The sequence below is a fragment of the Vulpes vulpes genome, chromosome 5, assembly GCF_048418805.1.
Source record: "Vulpes vulpes isolate BD-2025 chromosome 5, VulVul3, whole genome shotgun sequence".
Lineage (NCBI taxonomy): Eukaryota > Metazoa > Chordata > Mammalia > Carnivora > Canidae > Vulpes > Vulpes vulpes.
The window spans coordinates 55917498-55945052 of NC_132784.1; positions in this window are offsets into that span (position 1 = coordinate 55917498).

Below are 27555 nucleotides of genomic sequence, written 5' to 3' on the forward strand. Positions count from 1 at the left end.
AATGAGATACAGTCATGCTCCCTTTGGCCCTGCTTCTTCTTCTTCTTCCTCTTCTTTTTTAAAAAAGATTTATTTATTTATTTTAGAGAGAGAGCACGATCGGGGTGGGGGAGAGTCTCAAGTAGTCTCCATGCTGAGCATGGAGCCTGACGTGGGGCTCAATCCCATGACCTTGAGACTGTGACCTCGAAACAAGAGTCTGAGCCCCCCAGGCGCCCCCCCGCCTTAGCCCTGCTTCTATGTCACATTTTGTGTCACTTCAAGGTCAGCTTCAATATGGGACCAATGTTTGAAAAGTCAAGACGAGCATCGTGGCAAGGGGGTCTCACCCAGGAGGGCTGCACGTGTCCATGTCTGAGTGCGGATTTATAGGACGCAGACTAAAGAGGTTACTTGTATGTAGAGCAAAACTCAGTCCCTACGTCCCTGCTGGATCTCACCCATTTCCTGGGAACTAGAACATTACCTAGTGTGTAATTTAAGTGTCGGAAAGAAATAATAGTGAGTGAGGAAAATAGGTCCAAAAATAGATAGATCTGACATTTTCAGTGTATTTACAAGAAATAGACAGTTTGACTTTTTACCATTTTGTTACCTTTGTGCTCTGAGCGTTGGAAGCACAAAATCAGGTTCTGCACTGCAAGAGAAAAGCATTTTAGTTGAAAACCCCATAAAAAGATGATGTCCCTTACTTATGCAGACCTTGTAGGTTCTGCAAGACTCTTGGCACCGAAAGTCACCGGGTCATCTACTAAGCAGTGCAGACATGGGCAAGTGAGATTTCTCCGGGAGTGTGGTTGTCATCTGCACTTTCAATACCTCTGTTTGCACAAGTATCTTTGTTTTCTCTGAGTTTGGAGCAAGTTTTAAACTTGCTTTAAACTTACCAGACAGAAAGTAATGCCTAGCGGCAGAGGATGTGGGATGGAGCTCAGGTTCATTAAGAGGCAAACTGTGCAGGTGCTACTTTTATTTTATTTGATACAAGACTGCTGAGTCTGTGGAGTGAACTGTCGAGTCCCATCTGACAGGATGTCCTCAGCTTCCCAGAGATTGTCCTGCTGGCCCTGCAGCCTCCACCCCTGCCAGGGGGGAGCAAGCCCATATCCAGAGTCCCCGAAGGGCACTCCCTGTCGCTCTGTGTCTTCTGGAATGATGTCAGCTGACTCCACGGGAGGGGAGTGAAGGCAACCTGGCTTCCCTCCTGAACCCTGATGAGATCTTGCTTTATGGGTCTGAGGTTGGAAGGAGCAGCTGCGATCGGAGCAGAGGCATTGGATGGTCGTGCTCTTCCCCAGGTTGAGGTGAACCTGCTCACATACATCTTCCTCCACGTGTGAGGAGCATCCCAGGACCGTGGGGCCGTGGAGGACGTTTCCCTGAATGCCCAGCTGCAGGTAGTGTCCTGTTTGTCCCAAGCCCTACAGAGTTCTTCACTGGATAGACCTGGATCATCTCTTTTCCTCCTTAAAACTTGAGTCCAAGATAGAGGCTACAGGACAGTCGTTGGGGACAGTTCTATTGCTTTCAAGTACTCATGTTGTTTGCAGGTATAGCTTAGTTAAAATCACTGCAGGCCCTACTAAAACATGGATCACTGGGTCCCCTCCAGGATGCCCGACTCAGCAGATTTGGGGCTGCTGGAGAATCTGCTTTTCTGGCAAGTTCCCAGGCGAGGCTGACACTCCTGGCCTGCAGATCCCACTTAGAGACTCGCTGGTGCAGAGGGAGCTGAAGGCCACAGTTGGGCACAGCCAGCATGGGCAGGTTCTGAGGCATGCGGGGGATATGTGGGGAGCACATGGGGGCAGGTGGGGGAGGCTCTAACCTGTCACCTAACAGACTTGAGCATTTAATGTTTTTTTTACAAGACAATATACTTGTACTTAATAGATTTCTTCTGTGGTTGAGTTTTTTTCATTGAGAATTTATTGCTCAGGAAATGGTATTTTTAAATTATAATTAAAAAAATAAATAAACCCAAATGGTATTCTTGCCTTCAAAGAGACTAGTCATGCGATCTGGGTTCTGAGCAATGATCCTTTCAAACACTTTGTAGGTCCAACCAGAGGACCTCGCTGCATATTCCAGAATTATAACTGATGATCCCCTGTGAACTTGGGTTATAAAGCACATAAAAATTACAAAAACAAATTTAGGATGATTTTTAAAGTAACAAGCCAATCTGGCACATGTTTAATGATATGTGTAATTGCTGTTGGTTTTCCTAATAATCAGGCAATAAGGGTAAGCAAAGTAAATAATTAGGTGGTTTTATATTCTTAGAGCTCAAACGATTTGTTTTTAGGGTTTTGCTTTTCCTTGGTTCTCTGTGGTTTATTATAATCAGCACCATTTTTAGGAGCATTGTCTTAGCGATGCAACATTCACTCCTCATTATCCACCAGACCTGCAAAACACTTGTGGGTGGACGTGGAGAGGCCACACCACCCTGTTCTCCAAAGACTCAGCTCAAGACTGAGGCCCAGTACGCTCTTCTGGGCCTTCCCAACAAAAGCAGAGATTCATAATGCTCATACAAGCAAAGTATAGGGCAAAGAGGGTGAAGATGGTCATGAGGTCCTTTGTATGGGTTATGTCTTCAGCACAGGCCCCTGTCCTGAGTCTTTATGACACTTGCAAACCGTGCTTCTAGGTCATACCATTCCTCACTTTAGAGATGAAGAAATAGTCACTCGTCCAGCGAATGCTAGAACAGGAAGGGGTGGATTCGAAGCCAAGCATCTCATTCTCCAGAGCCAGAGTCCTTTTCTCCATGAGGTGACCACATCCTGCTCAGGGTTGACCTGGTGGCCTGTGGGCAGGAGCTGGCTGTACTTCACCCTGGTTTTCATCTGCTAGGCTGCCTACCCCAACCTGCCCTCCTCTCCATCCATGCGGGCTGATCATTCCAGGTCCCGTCCAAATGGCCCTGACTTCTTAGGCTTCTCCACAGGAAAGGTCTTTCTGCTACCTCTTCCACACAGACTCAGGAAGTCCCAAAACAGTTCCGAAAATCGTGGCAGAGTTTTCACATTCATTCAAGACAAAATCATGTTTTTAATTTACACAAATAGGTACATGCGATTTCAGAAAAAAGGTGGTATTTTAAGTCTGAATTTCGGCACCTTTTGTAAATTGGTGCCCAGGGCCGACTTCTCACTTTCAAACGTCCACAGTGCTTAGTATATACCACTCTGAAGATATTTATGACTTTCTGACTTGTCTTGGATTACTCTGTATCTCCCCAGAAGTCTTTAAACTCAAGGATCCATGAACATTTCAGCTTGACATTTCCCGCTGAGCGTAGTACTAGAAGGAACACAAAGATCAAATTTGCTGAATAAATGTTGAATTAACCAAGCCTCTCCACATTGCATAGACTTTTAGTGGTTTTCTATTCCAGACAAATAAAGTGCAAACTTCCGCATGGAGCCCTGACTTCTTAAAATTTCTTGTTTCAGGACCCGTGCAGTGGATGGGTTCTGGAGCGAGTCAGAGTCCTTCCTCTTCTTTACTATATCTGCTCCTTCTCTCTACCTGGATTGTACCTCTGATACCTTATTCTCTGCCTGTGACAAATTACCTATCCTCCAAAACCAGCCTCAATCTCACCTCTGCTCTGAAAGTTTCCATAAGCATGTGAATCATATTGAATTCTCTACCCTGCTTGCACCCACTGCACATTGCTTCAAGCATGGATGAAAAATAATTATTTAATTCTCCTGTTATGGTGAGTTCCTCACATTACATTTGAAGGCATGGTTGCGTCTTATTCTTGGTCTGCCCAGGGTGGCGGAGGACCTTCCACTGGGGAGACAGGGTTGATGGGTGCACGGGGCATGTTCTATGGCATTGGTCTGTCATCGTCCTTCCACCCTGGGTCTTCTTGCTCCCGCATAGGACCACGTTGTGTTTCTCTCATGGACTATGTTTGCATGTGTGCTGTTTCTCATGTTGGACCATGAACGTTTAAAGGCAGACGCTCTCATCTGCTAACATCAGTGGATCTTTACAGAGAAGTTTTAAATTTCACTCATTTCATTTCAAAAGAATTATCACTTGATATCTTTTTAATTAAAGTGGAGTTTTCACAATAGACTTTCCATTTTTTAAAAAGACTTTATTTATTTGACACAGAGAGAGAGAGTGAGTACAAGCAGGAGGAGTGGCAGGCAGAGGAGAGAGAGAGGCAGGGACCCTGATGCAGGGCTTGATCTATCCCAGGACCCTGAGATCATGACCTGAGCTGAAGGCAGATGCTTCACTGCCGCCTCCCCCTGCCCCTGCCAGGCACCCCTACTTTCCATTTTTTAAAAGCAAGCCACATTTCCAGAATCTAAGAATCTACTGTCTGTAGTCTGTGACCTCTGTGTCTTTATTTCCATAGAAGTCTACTGGGGTCCAGGCAGGCCTGTCTTAGATTCCAGAATAAAGTCTGCTGGGAAACTGCCCAGCCCATCCACAGAGGGAATCCCAGGGATCCACCCATGCTCATCTGTGCCAAGTCAGACATGGGTTTCACATATAAATCCTGTGCTGGGCTTTTCTTGAGAAAGGTAGAGACGAGGTAGCGCCCGGGGAAGGCCATGGTGTGGGTCCTGGCTTCTGGCTGTGGGTCCCTGGGTTGCGTGTCTCAGGGACGGTGCCCCAGCTACCCAGAGGTCCTGCGGCCTCCCAGCCCAAGGCACAGCACCCCCGATGCGGCCTGGAGTGGAAGTCAGCACCTGTTGTGAGGGGCTGGAGCCCCACACAGATCATTAAATGGTGTTCGTGTTACTCGACCTAGAGCTTATTGGGGTTTTTCCTTTTCTTTTTCCTTCTTGTCACTCAGGTGCCACTGGGTATGAACTTTACTTACATGGATTGGTCTGTGAATTGGAATTTCACTATTTCATAGTTGTAGAGGTTTTTGTTTTTTGTTTTTTGTTTTTTTCCAGAAAAGGATATTTTTTGTATTCAAGTAACTGCAAATAGGAAACCAGATGGGGGGCCCCAGGCTGGGACAAATAATGACTACCTCCTCCCCAGCAGAACAGGGGAGAAGGTGGCCCCTACACCCTTGACGGTCTATACAGGCCCCCCCCCTCACTGCATCCTAGGGGCAGAGCCCCACCTTCCTTGAGACTGGGGTAGTCGGTAACCCAGCCTGCTCTGCCCTGGGGCCCTTCCCCCTAAGAGTTGGGCAGAGGAGGGGATGTGGGCAGGACAGGAGGAGGCAATGAGGATGAACATTTGGCGCTGGTCACAGCAACCTTGGACCCTCCCTTTGGTGGCAAATGAACACAATCAGGTGGATCCTGTGTCCTTAAAGTCAGAGAGTTGTCAAACGATCACATTTTCTTCTGATGGAAATTTACTGTCTCTTTGACAGAATCCATGTTGTTGAGACACTTCCAGGAAGCCTTTTGATGGAGCATGGGGCCTGCCTCGGTTGCCAGGACCAATCTCCCAAAAGAGAAGTTTTGGTGGCAAGCAGAGTGCTGTCTCCAGCTATGCCAGGAACACCCTTGAAGGGACTCCCGGAGTAAGCCAGCTCTGAGAACACACCACGGACCCCAGAGGGCAACCTGCATCCTAGGCAATGGCCATGGTCTGGATGTGGATCCTGCACGTTTGTACATGAGGACCAGCAATTTCTCCAGTTGGTTAGTGACAAGCGACAATGCGACCTCTTCCTTATTTGCTGAGCATTGCACAGAAGCAGGGAGGGCAAGACCTCTGGAGCTCCATTGTTGGGGTCTGAACCCTGACAGCAACCAGGTGTCTGGGGCAGATGACTTCTCCAGTCCTCAGTTTCCTCTCTGTTAACATTGAAGTGCTGCTACACCCACTTCCTGCAGGTGATTGAATATGACCTGTGACAGCTGCTCCAGACGACGAAGCACTCACTCTATGGTTTGTTTTCTTTCTTTCTTTCTTTCTTTCTTTCTTTCTTTCTTTCTTTCTTTCTTTCTTTCTTTCTTTCTTTTTTTTAATTTTTTTCTGGCTACAGATTTACTCAACACAAACCCTGTCCCCCACCTTACTGAGATGGCTGACCATGCTTATGCCCACACCCGCCTCCAAAGTGGAATTTGGCTGCTGACCCAGCCCCGACCTCAGCCTTCTCAGGGCCCAAAGGGCACTGCACTTCGGCTGCTGGTGTCCCCATGAGCCTCCCCCGGTGCGAGCCTGGCAGGCCACCCCCTCCCCAGACCTGGGACCCAGGCCCACCCGTCCCAGGATGGTTCCTGCGCAACATGGGGGTCATCACAGAGCTACTGGACACCCTAGTTGACAAGGTCACTACAAACGCCTGGTGATTGGAGGGGCCGTGTGGCCCTCACACTGTGAAGACTGGTCCCACTGCATCCACCAGCTCAGGGTGTCCGGGCGTGTGGACGTCCTTCCTGGCCACCAGTGCTCCCTCCTGGGAGAGGAGATCATAACTGGTCAGCAGCTCTTCCTGGCCATTGGCCTCTGGGCAGCTGCTGGGTAGGGCCAACCTGGAAAGGAGGAGGCGTGGGCAGCGTCTCTTCCCCGTGCAGTGACTATTTACTAGAGGATCCGGGAAGGGCAAGTCTTCACTCCATTGAAGGTACACAGTGAAAAGTGTGAAAAATCCTAGTGAGACTTGTTTTTTTTTAAAGGTAGAATTTCTTAATTATTAATTTTACCTTTTTAAAAAAGATTTTATTTATTTATTCATGAGATACACACACAGAGAGAGAAAGGCAGAGACACAGGCAGAGGGAGAAGCAGGCTCCATGCAGGGAGTCCTAAGCGGGACTCGATCCCGGGACTCCAAGGTCACGCCCTGGGCCAAAGGCAGGCACTTAACCGCTGAGCCACCCAGAGATCCCCATGAGACTGTTTTATAATATATTATTTTCCTTTCTCAGCATTCATTATTGGCCTCCATGAAGTTTTTCAAATACGTTTTTATGTGAGTACAGTTGGCACACGACGTCACGTTAGTGTCAAGGGCACGACATAGCCATTCAGCTTCTCCATGCGACGTTCAGGTTCACAAGCGTGGCGACCATCCACTCGGGGATGGCACTATGACAGCACCATGGACTGCATTCCCCGTGCTGTGCCTTCTCTACCCGTGACTCATTCATTCTGTAACTGGAAGCCTGGACCTCCCGCCTCCCTTCCCACCCTCTGCCCATCTCCCTACCACTCCCCACCAATCACCAGTTTATTCTCTGTTTTGGGGTTTTGTTTTTGTTTTTTTTTTTTTAGATTTTATTTATTTATGCATGAGAGACACACAGAGAGAGGCAGAGACACAGGCAGAGGGAGAAGCAGGCTCCCTGCGGGGAGCCCGATGCAGGACTCGGTCCTAGGACCCCAGGATCATGACTCAAGCCAAAGTCAGATGCTCAACCACTAAGCCACCCAGGCGTCCCTGTTCTGTTTTTATGGTCTAATCCTGCTTTTCATTTGTCGTTTATTCATTTATCTCATTTTTAATCATTTATTTTATCACTTATTAATTTTTAATTTGAGTGAAATTAATCTCTAGCATGATTATTAGTTTTAGGTGTACAATATAGTGATTCAATGATTCTATAGGTTCCTCAGTGCTCATCACAGTAAGTGTACCCTTCACCCCCATCACCTGCTTCACCTACCCACCCCTCTACCTGCCTCCCCTCTCGTAACCAACAGTTTGTTCTCTGTTTTTAAGAGTCTTTTTTATAGTCTTTATGTGTCTTTCTTTTCTTTGCTTGTTTGTTTTGCTTCTTAGATTCCATGTATGAGTGAAATTATATAGTATTTGTCTTTCTTATTCTGGCTTATTTCACTCAGCATTACACCTTCCAGCTCCATCAATGTTGCTGCAAATGGCAAGATCTCATCTTTTTATGGCTGCATAATATTCCTGCGTGCACACACCTGTGTAGGCATGTGTGGTGTGTGCATGTGCATGTGTTTATACGTATATGCCACATATTCCTTATCCATTAGTTTATTGATGGGCACTTATGCTGCTTCTGTATCTTGGCCATTAAAAATAATGCTGCAATAAACATAACGGTGCATATATCTTTTTAAATTAGTGTTTTTGCTTTCTTGGGGTAAATACCCAGGGGTGGAATTACTGGATCATATGGTATTTCTATTTTTTAACTTTTTGAGGAATGTGGGCAGGACAGGAGGAGGCAATGAGGATGAACATTCCCCAGTTTTCCACAGTGGCTGCAACAATTTTAATTTTCAACAATAGGGCACAGGGGTTCCCTTTTCTCCACATCCTCAACAACACTTGTTATTTCTTGTCTTTTTAATTGTAGCCATTCTGACGGGTATAAGGTAATATCTCATTGTGGTTTTGATCTGCATTTCCCTGATAATGAGTGACGTTGAGCATCTTTTCACGTGCCTGTTGGCCATCTGGATGTCTTCTTTGGAAAAGTGTCTATTCAGGTCCTTTGATCATTTTTTAATCAGATTGTTTGTTTGTTTTGGTGTTGAGTTGTATCCATTCTTTATATATTTTGGATGCTAACCCTTTATCATGTGTGTCATTTAAAATATCTTCTCCCATTCAGCAGGTTGTCTTTTAGGTTTTTTTGGTTACTTCCTTCACTAGGCAGAAGCTTTTAATCTTGATGTAGTTCTAGTAGTTTATTTTTGCTTTTGTTTCCCTTGCCTCAGGATTTGCATCTAGAAAAATGTTGCGGCAACTGATGTCAGAGACATTCTGTCCTGCTCTTGTCTAGGATTTTATGGTTCAGGTTTCACATGTAGGTCCTTAATCCACTTTGAGCTTATTTTTGTGTATGATGTCAGAAAGTAATCAAGTCTTATTATTTTGCGTGTGGTTCTCCTGTTTTCCCAGCACCGTTTATTGAAGAACCTGTCTTTTCCCCACTGTATCTTACTGCCTTCTTTGTCATGAATTAATTGACCATGTAAGCATGGGTTTATTCCAGGCACTCTATTTTGGTTCATTGATTTATGTCTCTTTTTGTGCCAATGCCATACTGTTTTGATGACTACAGCTTTGTGGTTTACCTTGACATCTGGAATTGTGAAATCTTCAGCTTTGCTCATCTTTCTCAGGGAAGCTTCAGCTATTCGGGGTCTTTTTTTGTTCCATAAAATATTAGTATTGTTTGTTCTAGTTCCATGTAAAATGCTGTCAGTTCATAAAATTAAAAAAAATCACATTATATCAAGAAATCATGTCTTAAAGTAGATCCTTTTAAGAGATGATATTAGCTGAACCACATGAAATCACCATTGTGTAAGTCAAAAGTGGTCAAATATCAGCAATTGCATGTGGTGCAGGTGCATACTTTTTTCAGATGGGCAATGTTTCAGTTGGAGATTATATTCCTTTTTAAAAATTGGTGTCAAATGATGTACCCACGATTAATATGATGCCATAAATGTAAAGCTGCAATAATTATTGGTGCCTACACTAATTCTAAACAGTTCACATTATGTTCCATGTCATTGCATTTTAGAGCTGAAAAGGATCTAAGAGATCGTTAATCTTACATTATTTCTAAGATATGGAAATTGAGTCTCCAAGAGGTTAATCACACACCCAGGACTGGAACTCCTATTTCCTGATTTCCAATTCAGTACTTTGCCCCCATCCTTAGGCCTCCCGCCCTCATACAACATGCATATTGAGTGGCTCCAGTGAACAAGGGCCCCACTGTTCCATCAGATTTGCATATAAAAAGATAAGAAATCACAGTTCTGCTGTAGCATAAATAAGACCGAAAAAAAAATATCAGCTTTAAAATATTAAGCAAAAAACTATATGTTGCTCCCCTCTTTCCACGTTGGGACCCATCTATTTCACACGGGGTTTGGATGACTCTCCTCTGTCTGCACTGTGAGGGCTGGGTTGCTTGCCCTTCCTGGGGCTGCCATCCGTGCTCCTGAAGCAACCGAGCTCCACTCCCACCACCACCACAGAAATGAGGGAAAGATTCATTGGGCCTCTTGGCCTGCCATCCACTGAGTATTTCTAGCTTGCTACCACACAGGTTGCAGGTGTGACAGGTGTAAGCGGGACTGGGGTTGGGGGGGGAGGGCATGATGCTCCCAACTTGAAATGCTTCTATTTGCTTAACCAAAATCTGGACACAACTCTCATTCTTGCCTTTGTGAGGAGATATCCCATATTATGAGCACTCTACTCCCCAGGCAAAGACCAGCCTGCTGGGTTGTCCCCTTGGTTGTAGAGGGACAGACCTCTTCTCGGAGAGGGGCATGTGGAAGTCACTGGGCTCCCATTTAGCAGGGCTCTAGCGGAACTGTCTGGTTCTTTGTGCAACGACGTAGCCGGTTGCCTTGGTGAACGCACCACAACCCAGAGTTGGAGAAGCCCTCCAAGGCAAGTTATAGGTTGAGGCCGAGGCTGCGATCCCCAAAGTGATGACAGCGTCAGGCTCGGGGGCATGTGCACAGAGTCGCCAGTGGGGGCAGGTCTGTGTCAGTGCCCAAGACACAGCCCCACAGCCATTGTGGGCTCCCCGAGGTATGTGCTGCTGTGCATTTTCACTGATCACAGCCTATTTTTGCTGGTGTATAGTTCCATGTCATCCCCGTGACCAGGAGGGTCTTCTGGGTGGGCAAGACCTATCTTTCATCTTTGCATTCCCTACACTCACTGCACGAAGGTATTTGGTGAATGTGTGTTGAATGAACCCACGAGTATGTGTGTGTGCTCACCTGAGGACTTGTTTTATGAATGGGCAGAGGACCCCATGTAGGATGGGTTGAGACCCCATGTAGGATGGGTTGAGTGGCATCACCTGCCACCAGTTTGTGAAATTCCATTAGTGAACATGGAGTTGGTAGGATAAAAGGGCTACTGTAGGCCGGCATGTGCTTTTGAGCCATGGCCCGTGCGGGGTGGGGGGGGGCACCTCTGGAGTCATTACTACCCGGTAGCAGCTGAGTGTGAACTGGTTATCAGCTTACCTCCTGGCTCTGAGACTCAGGCCTCCCGGGGCAGGCCGGCCAGAGGAGGCAGGAAGGATTTTAGGGCTGAAATAAATTTAAGGAAAGGATGTCTGAGAGGAGGAGCAGAGAAACCTGGAGGGAAGGTTTCCAACAAACTTCTCCCTGCCTTCTCCGGATGGCTCTCCAAGGTCCCTGGAGGACCAGGAGGTCATTGTGTGTGTGCATTTGCTTTTCTACATCTTCTCCTCAAAGAGATTACACATAAACTGTCCTACACTCCAGACGTGCTGAAAAGCAGCAGAATGAGAAAGGTGCGGCTTTGCAAGCCACGCCCGCTCCCTTGCTGGCCAGAGGGCCACCAGCCTCCTGTCCCCGCTGTTTCCTTGCGGGTCACATGGCGACAGTACCATCTACCTCACAGAGTCCACCTGCTTCTGAGCTGCCCTAAGTCACTCGAAGGTTGAACAACGTCCATCACCTCCCTGCACCTGTGGCGCGCGCGCACGCGCATGTCTAGGCCGATCACCGCGAATCCGGAGATTTCAGTATTAGGGGGGTGATCCCCTTTGGGACAATGTTTTTGAAGAAATGTGACTCGTGAAAACCATTTTAAAAAGATCAACTCTGTCGTGACGACTCCTGAGTTGAGGGAGTCCCACAGGTGGAGATGACGGGACGCCGGTGCGCCTGGTTTGTCTCCAGGGGATGCTCTAGACGCGCGCCCTGGGAGGGGCCGTCCGACCTGCGGGGACCCCGCCCCGGGCAGAGCCTGCGCGCTCGGGGCCAGGCCGTGGGGGCCTGAGCCGGTGGAAACCACACGGGGCAGGTGTGCGCAGCGGCTCGGAGCGTCGGTGGGTCCAGCCGCAAGGCGTGGGGGCCGCGGGGTGTAAGCAGCGGGGGGCTGCCCTGCCCTGCCCTGCCCTGCCCTGCCCGAGCCCCCCACCCCGCCTGGGGGAGACCCGCGCTGCTGGGGCGCGGGGCCAGAGGACGCGCAGCTCGCACCTCCTCTGCCCCGCAACCTGGCGTCGGCGCGTTTCTCTGACTTCCTTGTGTCTAACGAGGGGCCTCGTTTGCAGCACGTGCAGCAGAACCGGGATCAACTGGAGGCGCCCGGTGGTTTCCCACAGCCGGGGGAGCAAACCCGAGGTGTCGTGCTCTGTCCCCCTCCCGGCCTCCGCGGGGAAGGCCCAGCCCTGGGCCCCGTGTCTCGGCGGCAGCTCAGGGCCTCGACGATTCCTCAGGGCCCTCGGCCTGCTGCCCCAGACCTGTCCGCCGTCCGGGCGGAGCGGGGTCCCCTACCCCAGGGGGGGGGCGAGGGGCGATCGTTCCCACGAGGGACTCTCTCTCCTCTCAGCATCTCCGCCCAGGACTTCAGGAACAGCCATGCGCAGGCAGACAGGCCTGTTTTCTGTTTTAAATGTGTCCAGAGCCAGGGATGGAAAGGATTGGGGCGCCCCTCCCTGCAGGACGCACACCGCGCTCTTACACCTGCTGCTCCTCGCCCAAGATCCGCGAGCCAGCCCCGAGGCAGTGGCCCCTCTGGGTCTGCCGGCGGCCTCAAGACCGGGCGGCTGGAATCGAGAGGGGGGGAGACCCAGCGACCTCAGGGCGGGGCGGGCGCCGGTGCCCAGCCCGTCCAGTCGCTCTGCTTCTGCTCTTCTGTCTGCCCCAGGCCTCTCTGTCAACCAGATTCTTTCTTTTCTCCTGTTTTTGGGCAAACCTTGTTTGGCCAGGGCTTCCACGCTGTCCCTCCCTCCCCCACCACAAACCCCGGGAAGGGGGGCTGGGAAGACCCAGAATTAATGGCGAGGCCGTGGCAGAAATCAGGAGGCCGGTGGCACAGAATTGTATTTTATTTAGCGTCTGCGCCCTGGAGCCCCGAGCTCGCCTCATGTGACTGTGCAATTAATCTTGACGTGGAAAGACGGGCCAGAATTCTAAACCTGAGGACATGCGCCTCAGCAAAATCCCGCATGATGTCATCACGCCCAAAGCATAGGATGGGAAGGGAATTCAATTAAGGAGCGTAATCCTACCGTATTTCTACTGCTGTCATGGGCCTCAGCCTGCAGCCCAGCCTTCCTGCCTGGTCCTGCTCTCCGAGGGGGGGCGGCTCTTGCACACTCTGTGTGCCTGGGGCTTGTAGCTGGCGGCTCCCCACTGCCCCACCTCTGAGGCTCATGCAACAGTGGATCCCACGCTCTCCTCCAGCAATCCACTCCCACCGATACCCTCCTCTGAGCCAGGAGGGCAGGAGGGGGCCTCCCCGCAGCTCTCTGGAAACCTTCAGCTGCTCATTGCTGCTGCTCCCCGCCCCCCCCCCCCCCCCCATTGCCATCTCTCCTCTGAGTGGCCAATGGCATTTCTCAATGAGCAAGGGCCCCTCATGTGCCTGGGAAATCTGCAGGGCTCCATTCGATACATCCCATCCTCAGAGAGAGACCCATAGAAATGGATTTAAACCTCTGCCCCCCCCCCCCATTCACTATACATTTGAGATTTCAAGAGCAAACACAAATTTCACTAATAGTCTATCTTCAGGCAGAGCGTGACTGCGTCGCACACAGTGCAAATTTATCTAAAGCCACATATATGGAAGGAGTTACCGGCTCTCGCCAGTGGAAGGTGGAAGGGCTGGTCAGGGACCGTGGGTTCCCTCGGGCAAGCTCAGCGCTGCTGGGGGCTCTCCGGGAACCGAAGGCAGTATGGGGGCCCCGGAGAGCAAATCCTCCAGGCTTGGGCAGAGCCAGGCAGACCTTGAGTTAATTATATTTCCTCCTCATAGTGGCACCGGGTCACCACGGCTCTTCCTTGTCTGTGATTCATTAAGCAGCATCCACACTCCCCACCCATCCTTAACCTCATCCCGACCCCGACCCCGACTGCCGCCCCTACAGTTGGCGACCACCTTCATGTGCTTCACCTGTGCCTTTTTGTTCCTATGTTTTCTTGAAAAGTATGTCCATTGGTATTTGAGTATTTCTAATAAGTGTGAATGGGCTCTCATCACACTGTTCATTCTGGGGCTTGTGTCGTTGGCTCAGGATTCTGTCTTCAACATCCACCCATTCTGACCCTGTGCACAAATCACCTGTAGCTTCTAGCTGTGGGGAGTGCTCCACGGCGCGAGTTCCTTCCAGAATAACCTTGCCGTTCTTCCTGTGTGGGCACTCAGATTCCTTCCAACTTCCAGCTACCAAAAGACCCCACCTGGATAAATATCCTTGTGCATAGTTAACACCTTTGTGGATGAGGCCCTTGTGGAAATGAGAGGGCATTTTGTTGGGAGCAAGTTTTGGGTCATGGGGTGGTGTGCAGGGTGTGCATGTGCTCCCGTGGGTCGGGAGGGCGAGGTGGCCCTGCAGGGTGGCTCCACCAAGCACACCACCAGAGCAGCTCCGGTGTACACAGGTCACTTAAGGAACACAGAAAATGGCTTCACAGGTCAGGGTGAGCACAAATTGCCGCTGACCCTCAGCTCTGTTCCCTTTGGTTTGTGTGTTTCTGCACCAATATCCATTACTATCCCTGGTGGATTTGGGGTTTGCTTACTCTAAAGCAGAGAGAATTCCCCTCTTCCTACTCCTTTCAGACTGACCTACTATTTTGTGGAGATTTATCCTTTAATATACAATTTTTAGGTCCTTAAAAGGATCCAACTTGAATTTTGACTGATATTGCATTGAGTTTATAGAATAATTTGAGGATAATTTAAAGCATTTAAAATGCACTATACTGCCAAGAGGAGATGTATTCATATCATTTATATCTCTATTCTTCTTTTTAAATGTCTCATTTTGAAAGTACTTCAAACTTATAAAAAAGTGGCAAAAAACGTATAAAAAGTTCTCTCTATGCCATCACTCAACTTCCCCAGATGTTGACTTAATGGACAATGATCAAAATCGGAAAATTAAGGGATACCTGGATGACTCAGTGGTTGGCATCTGCCTTGGGCTCAGGTTGTAATCCCAGGGTCCTGGATCTCTGCTTCTCCCCCTACCTGTGTCTCTGCCTCTCTCTCTGTTCTCTCATGCATAAATGAATAAAATACTCTTTTAAAAAATCAGGAAATTGAGATCAAAATCATACTAGTCACTCCTCAGCAGATTTTACTGAAACTCTACCAATTGTCCCACACGTTGGTCCTTTTTCTGGCCTAAGATCCAATTCAGGACACCCCATCACACTTCACTATCATGCCTCCTTGGTCTCCTCCAATCTAGGGCACTTTCTTGGTATTTACTTGCCTTTCATAAATTTAACACTACTGAAAGATGTAGTGATGAAGGAAGAATAACCAGACTGCTATTTTGTAGAATGTCTCTCTATTTGGGTTTATGTGTTGTTTCCTCATGATTAAATTCAGATGTCCTCATGATCAAATGCAAGAATACCATAAAACTATGGTTGAGAGATATAAAACAGAACACCCAAATATTGCATGAGACAAGCTTATACTAAAAAATGTTTCGTTGTTTATTTGAAATTCAAGTTTTACTATGCCTTCTGTATTTTGATTTGTCAAATCTGAGAAGCCTGTGCATGAATGATTCCGGGTCTCTCTTGGGGCATCAGATCAAGGGGCACATAATTCTGATAGTTCTCATTAGCTTTAGTAACTTGGTTAAAATGGTGTCTGTCAGGTTTCTCTGATGCAAAGTTATTATTTTTCTCTTTTTAATTAGTGAGCATATTGAGAGATACTTTGAGGCTGTGCAAATATTCTGTTTTTCATCACATTTTCACCTGCTCATTTTAGCATCCATTGATGATTTTTTTTTTTTGCCTGCAACAATTATTACTGGAGTGTTTGCAAAATGAGATTTATATGTCCATCATTCCCTCTATATTTATTAATTGGGATTCTACTATAAGGAACAGCTGTGTGTTCTCCTCCCCATTGATTTATTTATTCAATTGTTTCTTATATCAGCATGAACTCATGGATATTAATTTTGGTATATGGATAATAATCTATTACCACCATTATTTATTGCTGCTCCAGGTTTGACCATACAAGATGACTTCTGTTTCCTCCTGTAGGATATGCCTCACTATTCCTTGAGCACTTCCTTACTTCTTCACACCACATGTTCAGCTTATCTCACATTCTCCCTGCCCCACCCTTTTCTTCAAGAAAACTCCTATTCTTTTTATTGGAGAATGGTATTTAGAAACCAAATCTTGGGGCTAGGTATAAGGTACCTGTGTATTTCTAAATTTTTGTTCTTATTATAGATTTTTTTTTTAAATGTCTATTTTCTAGTTTGATATTTCAGGTATAGAGAAATGCTTTTCTGTTTTGTAGAATTATATTCAACAACCTAATTAAAGCTTCTAACTTTTTTTTAAAAGATTTTATTTATTTATTCATGAGAGACACAGAGAGAGAGGCAGAGACACAGGCAGAGGGAGAAGCAGGCTCCTCACAGGGATCCCTGGACTGGCATCACACCCTGAGTGGAAGGCAGATGCTCAACCACTGAGCCACCCAGGCGTCCCTAAAGCTTCTAACTTATTTTAGTATCTACTGTATTTTTTATTTTTAGATAATTGATCATAGCAAATGCAAATAATGAGGCCTAATCTCTTTCCTTCTGATTTAACTTCTATTAATTTTCTTTCCTTATACCATTGGCTAGGGCTGCTATTACTGTGTTAAAATAGAGATATGATAGTGGTATTCTTGTTTTTCCCCCAAACTTAAAGAATGCATTTAAAGTTGTTTCTTTTTTTAAAGATTTTATTTATTTGAGAGAGAGAGAGAGAGAGAGAGAGAGAGAGAGAAAGGAGTATAGGCAGGGAAGAGGGAGAAGCAGACTCCATGTCAAGCAGGGAGCCTGACATGGGCTCCTGGGATCATTACCTGAGCCAAAGGCAGTTCTTCAACCAGCTGAGCCTCCCAGGTAAGTCATCAAATACCTTCTTGCATCATTGACTTGGTGAGATAATCATATAACTTTCCCTTTTAAACAATTAGTGGAAGAAAGGCATTAATTACTTTTCTGATACTCAACTATCCTTGAACTACTGAAATGAACCTTTCTTGGTCACAGTTTATGATTGTTTAAATATGATGTTGGAATCTTTTGATTAATATTTTATTTAGGATTTTTTAAAACTGTATTTTCTTTTCTTATATTATCTTTATTTGATTTTGGAATCAAATGATATAAGCTTCATAAAAATGAGGTGGGCAACTTTTTATTCATCACTGTATTCTATTTTAAAGAATTGTGTAGGAAGACATAACTATTTCTTAAAAGTTTGCCACACCACTAAAAATGCATTAGAATTAATAAACAAGTTCAGCAAAGTTATATTATAGGATATAAAATCAATTTTAAAAAGAGTTGTATTTCTATATACAGACAATAAGCAATCTGAAGGTGAAATTTAAAATTCCACATACAGTAGCATCAATAAGGATGAAATAAGAATGGATTTAACAGTGGAGGTGTACATTACTACAAAATGTGCACTGAAAACTACAAAATGTTGCTGAAAGAAAAATCAAAGACCAGAATAAATGGAAGGATATTCTGTGTCCATGGAGAGGAATATTTGATGTTAAAATGGAAATATTCCCTACATTTATGTACAGTTCAATGCAATCACTGTGAAATTCTACCTGACTTTTTGCAGAAATTAACAAGCTTAACTTAAAGTTCAAATGGAAATGGAAGGGACTCAAAATCACAGAAACAATCTTGGTAAAGAATAAAGTCGGTGGATTCAAGTTCTCTGGCTTTAAAACTTACTACAAACCTACGGTAATTAAAATAGTATGGTACTGCTATTAAGTGAATGGAACAGAACTGAATTTAAAAAATAAAATCCAATATTTATGGTCCATTGATTTTTTATTCAAATGTTAAGGCACTTCAATGGGGAAGAGTCATCTTTTCAACAAGTGGTGCTGGCTCATTTGGCTACCCAAATGCAAAAGAATAAAATTAGATCCCAATTTCACACCACACAGAAAAATCATAAGTGATCAAAGAGAGACTTACAAATTGGATGTCAACAGTATTATAAGCTTTTATAAGGACATTGTCAAGACAGTGAAAGACAACACATAGGCTGGGAGAAAATATTAGTAAATTATATAAATGAGAAGAACACTTACAATGCAAAAAATAAAAAACCAAATAATTTAAAAATGAGCAAAGGATTTGAATAGACATTCCTGCAAAGAAGACATATAAATGAGCAGTACACATATGAAAAGAAGCTGAACATTATTAGTCCCCAGAGAAATGCAAATAAAAATAGTAATGAAATAGCACTTAACATTCCCCCAAATGGCTGTGATTAAAAAGACAGACAATTGCAGGAGTTGATGGGAATGTGGAGAAACTAGAACACACATTCATTGCCAGTGGGAATATAAAATGGTGCAAGCACTTTGAAAAACAGCTTGTTAGTTTCTAATAATGTTAAATATAGGGTTTTCATATGGCCCAACAATTGTACTTGTAAGGGTATATCCAAGTGAAATGAAACATACGTCTATACAAAACTTGTCCACAAACATTCATAGCAGCATTGTTCATGACGGCCCCAAAGTGAAAACAACCCAATTTCCATCAGCTAATGAATGGATAAACAAAATGTGGTACATCCATATGATCAAAGGTTATTTGACAGCAATAAAATAATGAATTGCTGACATATGCTTCAATGTAGACAATTCTTGAATACATTATGCAAAGTGAAGGAAGTCAGTCACGGAGGACTACAGTGTATAAAACCATTTACGTGCAATGTCCAGAAAAGGCAAATCAAAAGAGAAGTAAAGTAGATTACTGTTTGTTTAGGGCTCAGGTGGGGAGGTGAGGTTGGAGAGGCAAATGGTGACTGCTGATGGTTTCTTCTGGGGAGCTACAAGTGCTCTACAACCAGACTACGGTAACTGTTGTGTAACTCTGCAAACATACTAAAGCAATTGAATGGTACACTTAATTTTTTTTTTTTTTCTGAGAGACACACAGAGAGAGAGAAAGAGAGAAGGGGAGGGGCAGAGGGAGAAGGAGAAAGAATCTTAAGCTGACTCCACCCCGGCATGGAGACCAGTGCAGGACTCAATCTCACGACCCTAAGATCATGATCTGAGCTAAAAGTCGGACACTTAAGCGACAGAGCCTCCCAGGCACTGCTGTAATTTCTATTTTTTATCCCAACGTTGTTGTGGAACAGAATCTGAGTGGCATCGATCCATGTTCGGCCTATCTCTGTAAATGTTTCACGGATGTGGTGTGTGCATCCTTTGGAACACAGTTCTTTTTTTAATGTAACGGCTCAAGCTGATTGAGGACATTGTTTGGGTCTTTGTCAGCTGTGCTGAGATTTTATCTTTTTGTTCTGTCCATTTTTGAAATACGTGTGCTAAATAAAGTCTCATCGATGATCATGGACTTAGGTACTGCACCCTGAGGTCCCATCACTTGTAGTTTGCACGCGGTGGGGCCATATTCACGTTTACCATGGATGTAACTCTGGGTCTCTGGTCTTTGACCAGCAGGTGATGTCACCCTTTGGCTCTCACTGTTTTCTTGGCCTTGTAGTCTATTTTGTCAGATATTTAGATAACTACACAACTACCTTTAGGTTCATATTTACTTACTATGAGATTTTAACTCTTCTATGTTCATTTCTTTGTCTTTTTGTCCTCAGTGTTTTTCTTGTATGTTCTTCCTTTTAACCTCAGATCTGTCTTTTAGTTGGTGGATTTAACCTATTTGCTTTTATCATAATTACTCACAGGAAAAAGCTCACTTCTGATATCTCATATTTTTAATTTGCTGAACCTCTTATTTCCTCCTTTTCATTTTTGTTTCTGCTTCCTAGTATATGAGCCCAGTTTCCTTCCGCTGGCTTAAAGCTTCGGCATTTTTGTGTTTACAGCTGCCTTTATCTGCAGGCAAGTTCTCATGTGAATCGATCCTTCCTGATGTAAGCTCATCAATATCTGCGTTGTTTTCCTCACGAGGAAGTAAGTCACTGCACTTCCACATCTCTTGGTGCTCTCCTCCTGCACCTTTGATTTTGACACCGCCTACAGGCTGGATTTCCGGTTCTCTCACAGAATAAATGTCTCCAAAATGCTTGGTTCCTTCAAATCCCCTCTTTGTCACAATTGTCTAGGGCTTAAGTTCTCTTATTTTTAGTACTTTCCCCCAAGTGTTTTCTCACAAGAAGTGGGTCTCCGTATGGCACACTACCAGAGACCTATTCGGGGGATTGCTTCTCTTATGCCTTCAAATTTGAATGACAGCTTTTCTAGAAATAATATTCTAGGTTCAAATCTATTTTCCTTTCCTTATTTAAAAGCATCACTCCATTGTTCTTCTGCAGTCAGCACTGCTGCTGAGAAGTTGGAAGGCAATCTGGGCCATGTTCTTTATAGGTGAACTGCTCATTACTTGTGGAAGCTTTTAGAATATTCCCATTGTATTTGGTCGTCTGAAATTTCACTATATTATATCTACATTAGCAGTTTTCCTTATCCTCTCCATCTTTTTAAAAAGTTCTATGAACTTTTTCTTTCTGGAAAATATGCCTGCATTGTTTTTCCAAATGTTTGTTCCTCTCTGGTTTTATCAATCCCCCCTCCTGGAATTTCTATTGCCCAGATATCGGTATTTTTACTGTCATTTCCCTACTCTTTTCATATTTCCAATCTCTCCAGCCTCTCCTGTAGCCTTCTGGGAAAATGTCTCAATCTTATATTTTCGCTCATTAATTCATTCTTCAGCTCTTTCTATCTTGTTATTTATCCTCTTTATTATGTCATGTTTTTATTGTTTGTGTTTTTTTTAATTCTTCACTACAGCTCTCAATTACAATAGTATCATCAAATGTAGAAAAATAATAAACTCTGAAGGTAGTTTCCCTGTTTAATGGGAACTTGGTATTCTAAAATTTTAAAGTCAGAAATTAAGATAAATGAGAAACCACAAAATCTGTGCTAAATGGGCTTTGGAAAAAGTTTTGTGACATCATAATACTGCATTTGATGGGATTTTTTGGTCACAAGTGACAGAAACTCAATTCAAACTAACTTAAGGCTTACAAAAGTGAGGAGGGCATGTACTGGTTCACATGATGAGGACAGGACAGGCAGGGTCAGCTCGCCCTAGGTATGACTGAAAATGCAGGTGGACCTCCCCTCTATCAGGGCTGGGGGCGGCTCCAGAGATGTGGTCTTCCAGGCCATCACTCAGGAAAGATTGTCTTCTCCTTGGGCTTCCACATGGGGCATTTTGGGGTGGACCCTAACTGCCTCTCGCGATCCATGTGCTCTCCACTGGTTCTGTCAGCCACTGACACGTAGTTCACACACCTTACAGTTCACTTACTGAAAGTGGGGTTTGTCTATTTGCAGAGTTTTGTGACCATGCCACTAACCTTTGAGACCATGTCCATCACCCCAAAGGAACCCTGTGAATCAAGAGTCCCTTCCCAGTACCTCTGACCCCAAGTAGTTTTGTTTCCCATAAAAATCCTTCCATACAAATCCTGCCCTGATCCAGGGCTGGTGTGTCAACTCATTTCCCAATGACAAGAAACAGCTCAGTATCATTCCCAAGATCCCGAACTATGAATTCAGCCTCCGTTTATCCCTGTACTGGTCTCAGGTGGAGGCTCCCTCCAGGCTGTGGTTCTGGTCTGCCCGCTGGTCGTGGTCAGGCCTCTGCAGGGCCTCCAAGTCTTCTTGTGACAAGGGAGGGAGGGAGCACCTGCTGTCAAATGTCCCATGAGGACAACAGATAGATGCCACAGAGGGATTCTCTTTGATTCTTTGCACCAGCTGATCTGCAAGCTGCATGTCTGGGGCTGGTGGCAGCAGTGGCATTGGCTGGGTTGTCATGTTGCCTCCTATTGCTAGGGTTAGTGAACACTCAGCTGCTTCCCCAGGTCCTGCCTTCTGCTTAGCCCCCACCCGGGGTCCTAACCCCACCTGTCAGCAGTCCAGATGCCCTCTGGGCCCCGCACCTGTGTGCACGCCGGTCCCTGTGTGCATGCTGGCACATGTGCACACACCAGCACCTGTGTGCACCCCGGCACCTGCGTGCACGTTGGCACCTGTGTGTACTGGCACCTGTGTGCATGCCAGCACCTGCGTCCATGCCACACCTCTGTGCACGCTGGCCCCTGTGTGCACACCAGCCCCTGCATGCGTACTGGCCCCTGTGTGTGTACTGGCACCTGTATGCACCCCAGCACCTGTGCGCACCCCAACACCTGTGCACACCCCAGCACCTGTGCACACGCCGGCCCGTGGGTCATCTCCCCTGGCCTGTGGGTCATCCCTTCCGGCCTGCACAGTCTGTGGCTGCTCAGGACACATGTCGTGGGCATGGAAGTCGTTAACCGAGTCAATCAGGAAGTGAGAGAACGTGGGAATGTATGAGACGGTGCTGTGGCTGTTGCCTGTGTTTTCAAGTATAGGAATGGATGAAAATGAACACAGGTCAGCGACAGAGCCAGAAGGGAATGAGTAACTCTTCCTTATTATTGATGATGTGTAAACAATGAAAGAGTAATAAAACTAACAATGTAACAGCAACAATGACTTTTATCAAGTACCCACCATGCCCCAAGTACTGCCCTAAACCCTTGAAATTTGCTAATTTGTTCACTTTTTACAATTAGCATTGATTTGATAGTATGGTCTGCTGAGAAGTGTGTGTGCATGTGTGTGTGTGGAAATTTCTAGAAGGTTCTTAGCAATGGTCATCTCTGCATAACCATCAGTTGAGTTAGTGCTTGAAGTGCTTGTCTTAAAGTAAAAAGGAATTAGAGAGTCAGAGGTGAAATTGAAAAGAAAGATGATTTAAAAATTCTAATAGATTCTTTTTTTTTTTAAGATTGATTGATTTATTTAAGGGAGAGAGCACAAGGGGGGAGGGGCAGATGGTGAGGGAGGGGCTCCCCGTCAAGGGAAGAGCCTCCTGCGCGGCTCAATCTCGCAACCCTGAGATCATGACTTGAGCTGAAATCAAGAGTCACACACTTTATTGACCGAGCCACCCACGTGCCCTCAAATTCTCGTAGCTTCTGACAACAGTTTCTTTCAAATGAGTGGAGGACCAGGGAGATGGTGATTTATTTTCACCGATAAAGTTGTTGCCCACATATGCTTGGCTCCCTCTTTGCGTGTGTGTGTGTCTCCTGTGTGTGTGTTTTGTGTCCCACGTGCCCACACCTGCCGGTCCTGCCCTAGAGGACGAGCAGCACTGGGGCGGGGCGGAGGGAGGCCCAGCCCAGGGCGGTGGTGCCAGGCCTTGGCGAGCAATCGGCTACCGCGCTCAGAACCCATGGCGGAGTCGAGTGGGAAAGCGAGCTACGTCCTCAGTCACGTTTGTGTGTGTGTGTGTGTGACAGATGGTGTTTTGACACCTCTGCACTGTCCTTCCACGTTGGTCACCGTCCTGCTCTCCCTGGCCTGGGGCAGACGTGCAGGGAGGGCGGCCCGGGGTCCCCTCTGTCTTGGTGGTCGTGGGGCCAGGGCTTGGGAGGAAGAGCGTCCAGTGAGCAAAGGGCTGGGCTCTGCTCCAACTGTCCCTGGACTTTCCCTTCCAGACTACATGACACTCACTCCTACCACCTTCCCAGACACCTGCTGGGTAGGACAGTGGATGGCAAGTGTGAGCATCGTGGAGAAGGGGTGGCCCCTTGCGGACGGGCACCACCTCTGTCTGGGATAGAATGACACATGGGTGTGTCAGTCCAGTTCCCTTCTGTGTCCCTAGAGGAATTCTGGGCTCGTGGGACCATGACCATGTGCAGTCCTGGCTGATGCGCTGGTGGGGGGCCCCAAGTCTCGCTGGTGGGGAGGGCTTGGTCAGTCTCAACAGGGCCACAGTGGGATCTGCAGGGACAAACCCTGGAACCCCACGGCTCCCCACCCCCCAGCAGCCTATGGGGATAGCCTCTGCCCCTCTGGGGTGGAGTCTTTCTGGAAGAGGCCTGGTTTGGGAACCTACCTTCCCCGCCCCTGCCCTTCCCGGGGCCAGAGCCCGCCTGACGTCTGTGGCCTGCTTCCCACACACCGAGTTTGGGGCAGTGGGAGTTCTCGGTGCCTGGGCCTGAATGTCTGTGTCTCCCCAAAGCCCTGCGCTAAAGCCCCGCCCTGCAGCAGGACTGTGTTTGGAGGTGGGAGGTGGGAGGTGATCCACCGATCTTGCGGTTTGGGGTGGGGCTGCAACCCAGCCAGACTGACATCCCTAGGAAGAGGAGGTCACACCAGAGCCGGCTCTTTCCTGCGCTGCTCACGCGCTGCAGGCGAGGGCACAGCGGGAAGGTGGTGTCTTCAAGCAGAGGGGAGACGCTTGGGCAGAAACCAGATCCGGCAGCATCCTATCTTGGACTTGCAGCCTCGGCACTGTGAGAAGTCGAGTGTGTTTCTCAGGGGCCCACCCCGGGGTGTCTGGCCGTCCGAGCGGACGAAGACGTCGTGGCCCCCACCCACGGCCCGCTGTGTGCTCATCATTCCCCCGTTGGGCACCCGCTCCCACCTGCCACCAGAAAAGCCGGCGCCCGCCCCCAGAGCCAAGCTCTGCGAAGCATCTGGTTCCGATCCTGTCCCATGGGGAGAGATGGGCAGCGCCAACCTGAAACCGGGTGCTCCAGAGTCAGGAAGGCCCCCGGACCTGGTAGGTGCAACCAGAAACAATGCCGCCTGGCTCGCACCTGTGCCGGGCAGACGCGCCTCAGTCAGCTGGTGTGAGGGGTGCAAATGGAGTCTTACCCGAACCCACTTTATTTGGCAGGAGCAGGTTAGTCATCCTGGTGTGTCAGTGGGAAGCCCACCCAGGGGTGACAGCGGCGGAGCGCCCCCAGAGCGCCACCTGCCTCATGCCCCCAGCTGAGGCAGTGGCTCATATGAACGCTTCCGTTGTAAGTGATAAATAACCAGGGAAAAATCATTACTTTATGGAGCTAATGCACCGCATGAATACCTTCCCCAGAATATTTTCCAAAATCTTTAGGAAACGGGAATTTATGAGTAACCTTTCAGAATGGGAATAACTGAGGAGATGCCTCCTGGAGGTTAATTCTCTTTCAAGGTTGCGGAATCTCGCATTCAGTGAACTAGGCTCAGATTCCAACCGCGTGATCTCAGGTGAAGCATTTAACGTGTCCGAACTGCAGTTTCTTCCTTCGCAAAATGAGAAAACGACTCACACTCGCTGTCTGAACGTGAATGGACACTTATAACGACCAGTGCTAAAACGTGTGGCACAATCTCTGCGAAGCACCCGTGTGGGTGACCTCAATAATGCAACCGTCATGACCCACCTCTGGGCGCGTCCAGCCAGCCCACCTGCCGTTCCGTGTGAGCCAGGCCAAGATGAGCAGGCATTTGTGTCTGTTGTCCTTAATTCTTTCTTAAAGGTGGAAATAACTGTAGCAATTTATTTCTCAAATAATGAAAAAGCAGTTTGTCATTAATATGTCGTTACTTACCATTTTAGAGAAGACTGTTACGGGCATAGCAGAATGTAGAGAGACTTGGGCTAGAATTTTATCTGTGCCTCTTCCTTTCTCTGTTATTTTGGGAAAATTATTCTGCTTCCCTGAGCCTCCATTTCTGCATCCATGAAATGGACACCTTCGTACCTATTTGGCAAGGGTCCCGTCGGGAGTGGGGGAAGCTATTGAGGGGCAGCCTCCTAACAGGATCTGCAGGGTGTCTGGCGCCCAGCCAGCACTGGGTCTGTGATCTTGATATTTTCTGCTACTCAGAGCGACACGTTTGCATGGGCTTCTCACTTGGCTCTCTGAGATGTCAGACGTCAGGGAGGCGTTGGCCTTCCAATGGCTGGAATATTGCCTCATAAATTCGCTAAAGCTTTTGCAACGTTAGGAAGCCAAAGATATGCTTTAGCTAGAGCGAGAGGTCGATTTTACTAAACTTGAAGGCTAGAAAAAACAATTTGCTGATTCACTGTTTGCTGAAGAGGCAGGCTTTCTGTGTTTCTGTGCTAAAGATTTATTCAATCTCTTATAGTTTAATTAAAGAACTCATGTTTGCAGCCCATTTGTGTGTGTGCCACTTTGTCTCTTTGTCTTTCCATACTTTCTAGGAGAGAGTATCTTTCTTGGGGGGGGGGGGGGGGACTGTGTGCAGGCAACATTGCTGAGATGTTTTATACTTTGAACTTGACTTGAGGATATTTATGGCTGGCGCTCGGGTTTCAGGTAGTGGAAGGAGAGGCGGGTGACCAATCCCGAGGCAGATCTGTTCAGGTCATTTGCTTCTTGCTGCCCACTTTTTAGCCCCCCCCACCCCCATGAGGGTCAAATGGACCCTTGGGGAGTGTCATAGCCCTGGTTAAGATTTCCTTGTGCTCCTTGGCTGCTGGAGCAATTTGAGTGAGAGCTACTTTGCACATGCACGTGGCGCTCACACATGTAGACCATCAGAAGACTGCAAAACCCTGCCCTCCCTCTGTGCAGTTGCATCTGAGCAGGACCAGGATGATAAGGAACCCTCTCACTGCTGGATTGTTTTGTTCATTACCTCAGTGATGTATGTGGCTTATTGTTTTTGTGGCTCAATGTGATGTTAGTACCTACAAAAAGGCAAATGTGTGAGAATGCTTTTAAAGCAAAATCCATTTTTGCAAAGGTAATGATGTTCTAAAATTGGAAAAAGTGCAACTCAAGCAAAAAGAAATGAAATAAACCCTAAAATGACTGAATTCTTCTTCTTTCTGGATTTTCTGAGCAGTTAAGTTTTTTTTTTTTCAATGTGCTATCAGATTGCTTCCATTATTTAAGAATATTTTTAACACAGGAAAAAGTTAATAAGTTTCATATTTTATATTTCACAATGTTATCCAATCGTCTTCCGTTGTTCCAGATGTTGGCTTGCGCCGCGAAACCAGGCTTATGGTTTAAAATGGATCCTATAGAAGGATTCATTCCAAAGCCTCGAAAAAACGCTCAGGCTCTGCGAGGGCCTTGTATATTGTCACAGGAACCCTCTACAAACACGCACCCAGATTTGAACAGCACAGAACTCACTGGGAATGATAGCGAGATGGAGACTTTTTAAATGTCATGTTGATATTTGTATAAATGAAGCCTTGGGGATAAAGAAACTACGAGAAAACACTCAACTGGAGTTTTACTTTGTGGCAGACCTGCATAAGCAGGCAGGTGGAAGCGTCCAGAAGGACTGGCTGGGCTCGTTGCTCTGTGTGTCTTGAAGAATGTATGTCTATGTGAAAATGCCAGAAGAAAAATCTGTTGTTCTCTTGCAGGTGCAGACGGATTTCTGAACAAGCACTGTGCCCGTGTGCCCTCACATTCCTTGGCTCCCTGCCTCTCGGGGAGGACGGGGCAGGTGGTTTGTGACATCTATGGTTTCTAAACACCAGCAAAGAAGCCAGGAGAATGTTCTTTCTCCTTGGGGGGGTTGGAGGAGTAGCTGAAATGGCCACCGGCTCGAGAATGTTTAAGTGTAGTCCTGCCTGTAATTGGTCACCCAGGTTCAAGCTGATGTAGCACAGAGGCCCACCGCTCCTAGGTCTGACCAGGGGAGCCTGAGCAAAGGCAGGTTCACAGCAGGCCGAAGTGATGCCTTGCAGACCGGCCCTGCCTCTAACAAGCTGTTGA